Genomic DNA, 13,667 nt, shown 5'->3' with positions numbered 1-13,667 from the left:
CCAGCCGATTTTAATCTCCACCTCTGCGCACGCGCAGCGGCGCCGGTCGGCTACCGGGTACCAAACCGGGACCGGTTCTCCGGTTTGCTGTAACTCTCCATTATATGCCACCGATGCACATGATTTATAGGCGAAAATAAGACAATGGACACTTTCAAAATGGCCGCCGTTGTCCCCGAACCCCCCCCCCCCCCCCCCCCCCCCCCCCCCCGAAATTTTTTTCTGGGTACGGCCCTGTGTGCTACTCAGAAGCGGATTTAGAGGGGGGGGTCCGGATGTCCTGACCCCCCTCTTGATTTCTGCATGTGTAAAATTTAGGGCGTGAAACGAGGGAGAGGGGGAGGGGTTTCCTAAACAAATGGTACGCCGACCAACACCTGACCCCCCCCCCCCCCCCTTTTCAGGAAATTCCTGCATCCGCCCCTGTTGCTACTGTAAGTCAAATTAATTAGTGCGACATGTTGAACATAACGCACAAAGGGGAAGGACAAAGGAATGGAACACACAACACAAAACAAATTGGTCGTTGGTTGAATTATACAGCGGGAGTTTAGTATAAAATGTAAGCGCGATATGGCGAGCGACGAGACAAGCGACGGCGACTCTCTTCGCTGTCTCTCGATCAGTCGCGCGACGAGGCCAACCACTGCAGGAGAAAGCGACAAAGCGACGTTTTCTGGAAATTCAAAAACCGAGCGACGCACCGAACGACAGTGGGAAATCTCCTTCGCGCGTCGCCGACTCTCGTCCCTTGTGCCGTCGCTCCCCTAGCAAAAATTCCAATAGAGGATCCTATATGTATAAGATTATGGTCCAGTAAACCTACAGACCAACAGAATCCTATCGTAACCGGTAGGTGCCACCTGTTGATCCATTAGAATCCTGTTGGTGTATTGGTCCTATTGGCCCACTGGTGCATTGGTCCTATAGAGGCATATTGGTGTGTTGGGCCCGTTCCAATAATGGCGTATTGGTTCATTGGAATATCCCAACACACCAATAGACCTCTATTGGAACAGGTCTCCAACTGGCGTGCTGGTCGTGTCTTCATTTATTGTACTTCGATTTCCGTTCGATGACTCCCCAGTTGTGGCGTGCCGTACCCTGCAGCGACCCTGGCCGTGGCGAAACAGCGGAGCTGGAGAAAGCAGACTCTTTTTTCTGATGTAGGTCGCTATCAGCTTGACAATCCACGGGAGCATTAGTGGCCAGGAGTTGAAACACTGTGACAAAGCGACACTTGCGTTTCGTCTTTGCTGAAACGCATATAACAAACCACCAGATTTGCGACATCCAACAGCATGACACGCCAGCAGTGGCGTACCAACTTGTTTTTGAGTGGGGGGGGGGGGGGGGGCAAACCAGAACCCCTCTCCCCCCCCCCCCCCCCCATGGCCAGGGCGGTGCCTTTGGCATGCCTGTGGCACCGCCGGATAGTGTTTGCCGTGCCCAGTGGCGGCTTTTTTAGGGGGGCAAAACACATGCCTTGCCCCCCCCCTCCGAAAACTTAGGGGGGGGGGGCAAGCGCTTCCCTTGCCCCCCCGATTGGTACGCCCATGCACGCCAGCTCCTGACATACGTTGTAACCACTTCTGGACCGCTTTCAAAGACACCAGTCAAAGACGCATTGCAGGCACCGTACTGTTCATTATGACTACTGGGCTCTAAAAATCATTGTTCCCGAAAAGGGGTGAACAGTGCAAGGAGCATAACCAGAGAATAGGTTTAGCAAACCTAACAATTATGGGATGCCTAATGTAGAAGGCAGCTAAGCTGCAAATATTTAGTTTAGCTTCAAAGCTTCCAAGGAAGTTGGGGTTCAGCTTACAGTTTAGCATATTGAGATAATGAGCGTGTAAATACTTTAAGGATGTCAAATATAAAAAAGTGTTCAAGTATATCCAGTCAAAATAACCCTAGTGCACAACTGCACAAAAATGTTTTTATACCTTTTACAACAGGGCAATAAACATTATGTTCTAAACATTTTATTTAAACGTGTATGTGGTTAACAAATGCAGGGTTCAAGATGACTGAAAATATTTGCAGTAAACTAGCAAATTAATAAACATTTATAACACTGGAAAAGAAAACAATGGGAATAAAATTCCCCAGGATACTCGGGATAATAACAGTTGTCTCAAGGTCTAAAAATAACACCTGTAAACTTGCTGACTGAAATTGACAACAATTTTAAGCTGCTAAATGAAGGTCATACTTTGAATGGAAATTAAACATTATGCAACTCTTGCAGCACGAAAATGGCCAGAAATTGAAACTGCTAAATGAATGCAGTACGTTTTAATAGAGATTGAACATTGCACGAATTCTTTGCATTAAACTGCTATGACGGGGGATAGCAGAAGTAAGGGCGAGCATTCGCCCTTATTTATTTGCCAAGAAACTCAGTGCGCTGTCTCAGGCACGTAGTCAGGATTTTCTTTCGGGGGGGGGGGGGGGGGGGGGGGGGGGTGCCTGGGCCCCACGGGCCTCCCCCCTGGCTACGTGCCTGCGCTGTCTATTGGCTAGCCCCGGCACACTCCCGGTTCACGTATATTTCAAAATTTTTTACTCATTATTTTTTTTATATTATGAATAAATTAAGTTTGATAGCTCGAAGAAACGCTATTTCCAGAACATAGAGTGTATACATGGGCGTACCAACCGGAGGGGGGGGGGGGCATGTATTTGCCCCCCCCCCCCCTGTAACAGCCGCCATTGGGCAGGGCAAACACTGGCCGGCGGCGCCCAAGGGATATCAAGGGCACCGCCCCACCAGTCTTGTGTGGGGGGGGGGGGGGGTTTGGTTTGCCCCCCCCTTCCCCTCAAAAACAAGTTGGTACGCCACTGCGTGTATATTTGATTCCGCAAATACTGCAGAACCCGCCGTCAAGTTCAGAACCGGAAGTCGACGGAGGCTATTTGCACACGGCGCGACCACGTTTCAACTATAAATAAATAAATGTTTATTCGCCATCACATCCGTGATGGCAGGAGACCCAGGAAAAACAGCTGCATAAATGTAGCTTGACGAGTCCCCGGCCCCCTCCCTACAATCAGCAGCAGTGGCAGCTCACAAAGAACACAAAGTAAAAAAAAAACAGAAAATACAAGTCAGTTAAAAAAAAAAAAATAGCGATTCAAAATATGACATTGCAGAATATAGCAAGTTCAACTCTAACAATTAAATAAAAATGTATGATTATCACAACAAATCACACATATTCAGAGATATAGAGAGCATGATTAAGCACTGTTATATAAGTTATGATAAATTATAAGCTTATGGCGAACTGACATAAGAACTATACACACGTCAGGACACTAGAGCATTGCTCGATCGAAGTCATCAAATTACACGCTTAAAAAAGGATTGGATTTTTTTTGGTGTTGATGTTGGGATGATGTTGGGAGTTCCATATTTTGAGTATTCAGATAATTAAGTAGGTTGGGTAACGCATTCGATAACATCTGCTCACCGTAAGTAGTTCTGCAATTTGGCACTTTCCCGTTTTCTATGTTGCGAGTTGAATATATTGGATATCTCCTCGTCAGAGACGCTAGGTTGACAAAATGACATATATTGTTCATGACTTCGGACTTGTAACTTAGGCATAAACGGCATTTATATAAACTATACACATGCAATACATTCAAACTTTCGAAAAGAGATCTGCTAGGGTGATCATATGGAACCTTACTGATAATTCGTACTATTTGTTTTCTGGAGCACAAGTATCTTATTTAAATTTGCATTAGTAGTATTTCCCCAGACAATATGACAGTGGTGCACATACGAGAGAAATAAAGGGTTCTAGATGATTAATTTAACACTTGCTGGCAGAATGGAGCGATGACGGCATAATGCCAACGACCCGTGACAACTTTACCAAAATATCATTTACATGGTCATCCCATGTCAATCGTTTCGTGAATATAATACCAAGTGTTTTGAAGCGAGCCAAAACCTCTATTTTGGTCGAATCCAACACGATATCTGTTGCGATAGAAATTTATTTTTTTGGTTAAAAAAAAATCAGCCTTGGTTTTGTTTACGTTACCCAGCTCATGGAGAGTTTGATTAGTCCTATTTGCTAGTTCAAGACAGCATGTCTCCTTTAAGGAAATAGACTTGTATCGTCAGCGTAATTAAATCACAAATTTCGTACTTTTATTTACATTGACAATGTCATTAATATATAAATTAAACAAAAAGGGCCCAGAATGCTGCTTTGTGGGATACCCGATACGATTGGTTTAATGTCAGAAGAATAACCGTTAATATGCACGTACCGTTTACGATGAGCAAGGTATGACGAAATGAGAGCTGACGCGGTTTCAAAAAAACCCGTACTTCTCTAATTATTGTTTTTTTTTTTATGAGCAGCCTATGATTTATATAATCAAATGCTTTGGTGAAATAAATAAAAATCCCAAGGGTCAGTTTTTTTTTTTTTTTTTTATCCTCAAAACTTTGCAAAATGTATTATTTTTGTTCTAGGAGAGCGAGTTCCGTAGATCGGCCCTTACGAAACCCAAACTGTGACGGAGTGATTACTGTAAACGACTTAATCTTCGCTAGCTCAAATTTTCGCGAATCGGGCCAAAGCTTAAAATTTGAAATTATTCGCGGGTTCTGATTTTCTCGAATCGATTGTAGCTTCCGTAGCGTTCACATATTGCCCGAAGTGTTCGCGGAGCGTATTTTTCACGAATTGTAGGCGATTCGCGAAATTCGCGAAAATTAGGTCCTCGCGAAAATTTAGTCCTTTACAGTATATTGTATTTATCCGAAAACTTCATCAGTCTTGAAAGCAAGATTTTTTCGAAGCTCTTAGAAAACACTGATATAATTGAAATAGGTCTATAATTCCCCATGTCATTCTTATCGCCCTTTTTATACAAAGCAGTTACCCTGGCAATCTGCATTTTTTCAGGGAAGACCCCGCACTGCAAACACAATTTAAAGATGCGCGTCAAACAGGGAGATATTAAATCTATAACATGTTTTATGGGCCTTATTTGCATGTCGTCAGCGTCACAACTTGCGCTGTTCTTTAGTGATAAAAACGTCAGCGTCACCTCCGTATCTACAACTGGCTCAAAAAAAAAAAAAAAAAAGGGACTGCTAATTTTTGTTTTCAATATATGAGCAAGCATTTTCATCAGGACTATCTCTCGGCAAGTTCACAAAATGATTATTAAAGGCGTTTGCTAACCCTTGCTCTTTTAGTTCTTCATTACCTAGACAGATTTTATGAATTCGTTTTATTTCAGATAAACGATTAAGAACATTATTAATATTTTTCCATGTGATGCCCGTCCGCTTAGCTGATGATGAAAATAGGTTGTTGAAGCATTTATCTCTAGCGCTTTTGAGCTCATTTGTAAGTCTGTTGCGGTATACTTTGAATGTTTTAAAAGCTTCAGACTCTCTCGTTTTTACAAATTATTTGTACAAAATATTTTTTCTCGTTGCAACCTAAGAACGAAGGGCGAGGGTAAGACGGGCCGGGGAGGAGGAAGCAGACGGAACGCTAAAGAGAGAAGGAGGTTTCCCCGTCTCTTCTCCAGCGTTCTGTCTGCTTCCAACTCCCCGGCCCGTCTTACCCTCGCCCTTCGTTCTTAGGTTGCGACGGACTATAGTAGCTCCGGGGTAATCCATTCCTTACGGATTTTTTCGTTATCTTAACTGATTTATATGGAAAACATTCTCTACATATCTGTACGAATGTGTGTAAAAACAAGTTGTATGCTTCATTCGCGTCCTCTTTTTTCGTATACCTCACCCCATCCCAAACTTGAAAGTCTCTGCCTAAATACAGAAAGGCTCTTAGTTGTAATATTTTGAAAGGATGCATGTAGCTTTGGACTTTTATCTCTAATGATCTGCTTTTTATACAGATAAAGACACCTAAATGCCACTGATGTCAGTGGTCATTATCCCCGATTTTATATACGGTAAGTCATAATTTGTGAAGAGCAGATCGAGCAATGTTGAAGAATCAGACATGATTCTTGTGGGGGACGTTATCACATTATTGCAGCCACCAACATTAATTAGCAGATCCATTTGTTGTTGCTTTTGCCGGGGTGTCCACAAGCATGTTCATGTTAAAATACCCCCAGGATAATGTTATATTTGTTCTCATTAGCGTAACTAAAACATGTGTACAGAAAAAAAAAAAAACAATGTTAGACGTCCACCCGGCGGTCTGTAGAATACCGATAGCATGCTGTGATTTACAAGCAAGGATAGCATTTCAAAGTCTTTATTAACGCATGAGAATTCTTCTACTATTTCGCAGCAGGTGCTATTCCAAACCATTAGTGACACACCCCCTCCACGACCATTTGATTCAAGTTAATTCAATTAAATCTTATTTCCAACACAGTGTCGGGGGTCCTTAGGCGAAAAAGCTGCAGCTTTTTCGTTCAAAAAATAGCTTTTATACCTTGGCATCCGTTCAAAAAATAGCTCTTATACATTGGTAATTCAAAAACGTCGCTTTCATCAGTATACCACGTCTGTGATAACATATTAACATCAAACAAAAAACAAAACTGATAAAAAAAAATCAAGCTCCACAGTTTTCTTTCTAGCGGACCGAGTATTTAAATGAATACATTTAAAAGAACTGGAATACGCGTTTCCCAGGTAAGACTTTAATTCTGACGGAACAAAGTAGTTTTGTTTTGCCATAATTAAAAAAAAGAAGATTCACGCAGAAAACAAGACCTAAATTTCCTCACGTCTATCGTTCCAAGTCCGTCTCCCATTTGATAACGATAGCTGCGTCACCTTCCTTCCGCCTCACGACGATTTTCCCATTCCTGCGCCACGAGTAGCGGTAGCCATGTTGCTTTGCCCATTCCTTAGCTGCCCAGAGCGGGGCGCGGTTTTGCCTTGTTAGGTTTTCAAGGATGTAGCCATCCTTCCCCGTTCGGTCCAAACTTTTTTTCTTTTTTCGAGCAATTTATTTATTTATTTATTTATTTATAATACCCTCAAGGCCGTGGGGCGTTAGAGAGGGGAGTGGGTATTACAATATTGCTGAATCACTTCGCGAAATGCGGCGGAGTCCTCCATGGCTGCGATGTCACCGGGAAGGAATTCCAGTCCACAATTGCGTCGGGGAGAAGGGCGTTTTGATGTGCTGCGGAAAAACATCGCGGCCAGGCTATTTTTTTAGGATGATCTAGTCTAGAAGACGAACAGGTTGGCGGAGTGAGAAGAGTCTGATGTAGTAGGGGGGAATAATAGACTTTATGCAATAGGCACAGACGAAACATTTTCCGTCAAGTAGCAAGTAAGGGAAGACAAAGGTCAGATTTCATTCGAGTAACACTAAAAACACGTGAGTAGTCAGGTGCAATGAACCGGGCAGCACGGTTTTGGACAGCCTCAATACTGTCTGTTAGTGAAGAAAGGTGAGGGTGCCAAATGGAGGATGCATATACTCTAATTTCGATCGTACTAAGGAAATCTAAAGGAGTCGCTTTAGGTTACTTGGGACAGATCTGAAGTTGCGACGGAGGCCTAGGCTTCGGTTAGCAGCAGACAACACTGAATTAATATGGCTGTCCCAAGAGAGGTTTTTAGTTAGAAGAACACCAATATACTTGTATGTGTCAGTTTGTTGTAGAGGAACATCATTAAGAGTAAGAGGAGAGGAAGTTTGGAAGGTGGAACGAGAGAAGCGCATGTGTTTACATTTGTTACCGTTGAGGGACATTTGCGAATTACTATACCATTTATTAATAGAGTCAAGGTCATCATGTAGCGCTGCAGAATCAGAGGGAGATGCTATTTTACGATAAACGACATAGTCATCTGCAAACAAACACATTGATGAAGACACCTGAAGTGGAAGGTCGTTGATGTAAATAAGGAAGAGTAGGGGACCAAGGACTGTTCCTTGGGGCACACCGGATGTTACAGGGGCCAAGCAGATGAAGAGTCGTTAGCATAAACAAACTGGTTTTGTTGCGAGAGGAAAGATTTAATCCATGATAGTACGTTGGTGTCAAGGTTTAACGATGAAAGTTTTAGTAGGAGTTGGTTATGCGGTACTTTGTCAAAAGCTTTAGCAAAGTCAAGAAATACAGCATCAGTTGGTAAACCGGAGTCGAGGTTAGAAAAAAGGTCATGGGTTAAGCAAAGAAGCTGTGTTTCACAAGAAAAGTTTCTACGGAAGCCGTGCTGTGCCTTGTTAAAAAAGGAAATGGAATCTAGGTGAAGGGATAGATTATTATGGATTATGTGCTCCAGTATTTTTGAAGGTACAGAAGTAAGACAGTCATTGATCCCGGGTTGACTGTTTTGCAAAGCGCACAATGATGCCGGGAAGTTTATCTGGCCGAGCTGGAAGCCTGTGCAACGCCACAATTTCGCTATCAGTGAGCACGGGCACACCCAGCTTTTCAGCCACCTGGTTGATTTTGTTGTAAAGGTTTTCGCGCTCAGAGTCCGGAATTCCGTGGATTTCAAGATTCATCTTTCTGGTTTGGCAATCGAGTGCGTTTATGTCCTGCGTCATTTGTTGTACATTTACTTCTTTCTCTCGGTTTTCCATGTTCGCCATCCTTTTCTTTAGGTCCTTTATCTCGGTGTCATGTTGACACATCTGTTTGAGAATTTCGTCATACTGCGTCCACATCATGTTTACGGACACTTCGATCGCCGAGACAGTATCAATTAGTTCCATGAGGGTGCTAAGTTTCTGGTTTATGCCAATGATGACAGCTGCCAAGTTCTTGTCTCGGTTTTTCACCCCGACTGCTCCTCGACTTGGCAGTCCTACATGTCTGGCAACGCCATGCCTTCCGCCAGATTTCACCTTTCGATTTAAAGGTTGATTCGGAGACGCCAGAATAACTAGCAAAGTGATATAATTGTAACCACATTCTGCGCATTTCATTGAACCATCTTCGTCTGTAAGTTTGTCATCGCAACACAAACAAGTGTCAGCCATGGCATATGCAACACACTAGGTTACCATGAGCCGTCACACTGTCGCGTCAATGAGGCAGTTTCAAACACAACGGCAAACAGTAAGTCGGCAGCTGCAGCAGTCGACAATGAATTGCATGAGTGAAATACTAAGAAATAGAACAGATATCCAAACTGTAACGTTGCGAGCAGAAATAATAATTGTGGCACTCCTGCTGCCGCCGCTGCCATAACAGTGGTATCCCTGGTCCGTCGGTTCTTCTAGCACAGTTCCCTGGCGGCCCGCAGCTCCTGTTGCCGCTTGTCGAATAAGGGACCTGCTGTGTTTGCAGCGCTCATAAGGTGGCCTTCAGCGCAAGTCCACGATCGATGATACAGAGGCTGGCCGGAAACGCCTGTAACGTTGCGAGCAGAAATAAGACTTGTGGCACTCCTGCTGCCGCTGCTACCAAAACGCGAGAACGAGCGAATATGATCGACATCCTAGGTCCAGGAAAATGAAAAGGGAAAAGAACTCGCAAGCCTCAGCATAGGGATGTCGCGAACCGGTCGATGTTCGAGTTCGACCAGGTTCGACTTTTTCCAACTTTTATGAAAAGTTCGGCAAAGGTTCGACTCAGGTTCGACTGCTATGCGCATGCGCGACCGGCCGCCCAGTTGGCTTCGGATTGGATGGTGATGGCTAACGGATAAATTAAGGGCAGCTCTGATTGACTATTTTAGTTAATACAGTAAAAAAAATTAAGGTATTAACTTCTTCGGTGGTTAGAATTAGTTTATTTTAATTGCAACTGTTCATAAAATTAAGATAACGCTTTGCATAAAAAATATCCACACTGTCCACAAAGTCGAACCGGTCGAATCTGGTTAAAAGGTCGAAGGTTCGTCAAACCAGTCGAACCCGAAAGTTCGACCTAACAATTCGGTCCTACGAAAGTTCGTGACATCCTTACTCAAACACAGTTGGCAGCAGTTTACAAAGCCCCTAAACAAGTTTTGTTTTGTAAGTCTAATTAAACCACGCGTGTCAAACAAAAATTACGGGAGAAGAAAAAAATTATACTAATATTGACGGCGAGAGATTTATTTGAACTTCCGCGCGTGAAGTCCATGACGTCACTGATCATTCCGGAATGACCATCTCGGTCGTGAAGGCGAAGCCGATCCACCTCTCCTCTACGCGCCCGAAATGCCGAGAGAGAAAACAAGTGGAAAGGAGTTGCCCGCAGACTAAATCGCGTCTCGCGCCATCAATATTGCTAATTTTTTTTTCGCGTAAAATTAATTTTTTTACACGCGTGTCCCAACCAGAGTGCTAAAAAGATTTTTTTTTTTTTTTTTTTACTTTTTAGAGTTTTATACTTCAGTGGGAAGTATAAAAGAAAAAAAATGAAAGCCGTCTACAACTCCCTGTAACGCCGAATTAGAGCGCAGCCTCTTGAGGAGGAGGATGCTAGGGCACTGAGGGGAGGGTATACCCTTCCTCCCTCCTCCTCACCTCGTCATCCAGCCTGCTACTCCGCCAAGGGGGTCACGTGACCTCGGGGGAAAGGGGGGGGGGGGGGTCACGTCACCTCACGGTTACGCCGACGCCGACACCGACGGCGACGCCGCTCAAGCCGGAAACGGGCACCTAAGAGCTGCGCTTAAAATGAGCAGGCGCCATTGGCCGAAAGCGGGTGGGCGTGTTCCAGGGTGTCTTTACAAATTGGAATGTGACCAACCAGAAGCCGGAAATAATACCCTGGCGGTCGTCGCAAGAAACAAACTTAATACGTGCGTCGGAGTAACTCTCGGTGTTTGAAAATATGGTGCACGGGATGTTTAAATCACGGTCATCCAAAATCATGGTGGAAGGGCGCGACTAGCGGAACGATCGTCATCAACCGTACGCCTGGAGCCGAGGACCGGGAATTTGCCGTCCGAGCGTTCACATTCTGTCCAAGCAAAATAGAGTTGAGCTGCACATTCGTTTCTTACATCTGTCTGCATGATCATGATGGAAGCATCACGTGCACCCTACTTTCAACCATGAAGGGTTACTACATTTAACTCTTACGCGATTATTAATACCATATACCAAATTACCAACGTACACCAATGGTTAAAGCTGTTTCTCGCTACCAACGCAGGAGAATTCTTTTCGGCTTCTTGTTGGTCAAGAGAGCACGTCAAGCCCTCTTTTTGAGTCTGGTGCACGCCCTGGCTCTGCCCACGCCTCCCATGCATTGACCAAACTCTCTCTATACACGCCTCTAGCGGCGGTCTACGTTGTCCAACCCATTTGTTACTTCTCCGCCATCTTTTTGAGTCTCTACACTAACTGCCTTCAACATATCAAGTCAGAGAAATTTAACAATATGGTGTTAACAGCTTTACATCTGTGGCATTCATTGCAAGATTTAAATTATGTTGGTAAAAAGTGCATCGTTTTGTAAGCCTAGATAGATCCTGAAAGAGGGGGAAGAAATTAAGGCTCTGGCTGTGTGGCCATTTTGACTGCAAAGTGCCATTCGCTTTGCGCATACTCAATCTCCGAAAGGATATAATTTCTCGGGTTCAGTGTATGACATGCATTGCAAATGACTTTCAACATAAATACACTTCACCTACTGAACAACGACTATCAGATGTGGGTAGACAGCAGCTTCCATAGTTCATATGTCATAATTTGCATGCATGAGGCTACACGTGCCTTTGATAACAATGAAAACACAGAGTATTATTCTTCCAGCTGTCTGAATTCACAGGCATTTATGATAGTTAGCTGCATTCAGCACAATAAAACCATTAAAAAACTTACAAATACTGCAAGCAACAGATGTCAATAAAAAAAGCGCGCTAAGAGCGATTTTAAGGGAAACAAGGACTTATATTGAAAGCTTGAACACTGAATAAGGAAGTAATAACCATCAGGAATTTCCAATTTGGTACAATAGAAAATCGGTTTACAACGCAATAAGTGTACACTGCTGACACAGGCTCTTATTTCTCAAAGAGTAAAGCTATACGCAAGGGCTCGTGCAACTCGACCGGAAATGGCTATACGCACGACGCGGAGCTCATGCCATTTGGGTGACCCTTTTCGGACGGCCCGTGTATCACTGGGGAGCGTGTTAACCCAACCTCGTGCCTGTGTTCACGCCACTTCGCGGCGACAGTATGCGCCTATTAGTTACAAACAGGGATGGGCAAAATACATGCAAATATGTATCGAAATACAAATACAAAATACGTCGTCAAAAATGTATTTAATTACAAATCTAATTACATTTCTAAAAAAACATTTAAATACAAGATACAAATACAACCAAATGTATTTGGTCTCCTCCAAATACTTTTCCAAATACATTCCTCAAAATTTGCGTCAGCGACTTCAGGGCACCTGCAACGGGTTTCTGGGTATCTCATTCTAATTTTGCATCGCACACTCGGGAGTTAGTGTGCGAGGCTCTAGTAACGTAATAGAAATATAATCACAAAAAAATGTAATCAGCTTCGAGAAAAAGAAAACTCAAACCAAAAGTTTAGAAACAACAGTTCCCAACGTTTCGGGGTCGACTTGACTCCTTTTTCAGGGGTGACTAAAAATGGAATGGGACAGCGCGAGCTTCGACCTCTCCTTCTTCTACCGAGGTGATGTTTTTTGAACGTGACGCAGGCCATGGACGTAAATAGATGGTAAGGCCCCGAGGGACCTGTTAATGTTCCCCGGTGTATTCTGGATGTGCCACGACTCCAAGAACAGGCGTCTTCGAATATGTGGCTCCGTGTCTATCACATGTGCTTTTCCGAAGTCGATCCGATGATCAAACACCTCACAACGTTCCGCGACGGCGCTACGCTCGCGATCGAAATTGCGCACATCGTTCTGGTGCTGGCGCATGCGTTCGGGAAAAGATTTAGTTTCACCGATGTAGGCGGCGGGGCGCTCCGCACACGGTATCTTTAGAGTTCCTGTATAGCTCCCGTAGGGAGCCTATACAGGAACTCTAGGTATCTTATAGACCACGCCCTGTGCTTTCTCTTTTGGGAGGCGATCTTTCGGCCTTGGCATGAGCCGTCCTAATGTTGACACTGGCTTGTGCGCCACTTGGATCCCTTCTTTTCGGAGCACGCGCGCCAGTGTCTCGCTCGTCCCTTTTACATAGGGGACGCTGATGCGCGCGAGGGGGCGGGGCTGTGTGTCACCCGACGATCCATGGTTAATGCGCGTGCAGCACTGTCGACGGGCGACGCGTTGGACAGAACTCCTTGAATAGCCGTTTTTTTGGAGGTCAGCAAGTATGGTCTGATTCTCCTTTCTTCTGTCTCTTTCCGACGAGCAGATGGTCGATGCTCTAGACAAGAGAGTAGAGATCACCGACGTCTTGTGACTCGTTGGGTTGTTCGAGTCATAATCAAGGTAGCGTCCGGTGTGTGTTGGCTTCCTGGGGTGCTATGTTGCGATTTTTGGACTCCCAGGAGACTAGGAAGAGGGAAGTGACGTCAACGACACAGCAAACGCAGATTAGGTGTTGATTTCGTTTTCTTCTGTCAACATCCAATCTGCGTTTGCTGTGTCGTTGACGTCACTTCCCTCTTCCTAGTCTCCTGGGGGTCCAAAAAGCGCAACATAGCACCCCTGTAGACCGTGAACCCCAGCTTGTCTCCTTGCCTTTTCACTAGAGCATCGAGGAACGGCAAGACTCCATCTCTCTCGTATTCTACAGTG

This window comes from Ixodes scapularis, unplaced genomic scaffold, assembly GCF_016920785.2.
Source record: "Ixodes scapularis isolate PalLabHiFi unplaced genomic scaffold, ASM1692078v2 PGA_scaffold1__304_contigs__length_218370807, whole genome shotgun sequence".
Classification (NCBI taxonomy): Eukaryota; Metazoa; Arthropoda; class Arachnida; order Ixodida; family Ixodidae; genus Ixodes; species Ixodes scapularis.
This window is presented reverse-complemented; position numbering follows the sequence as displayed.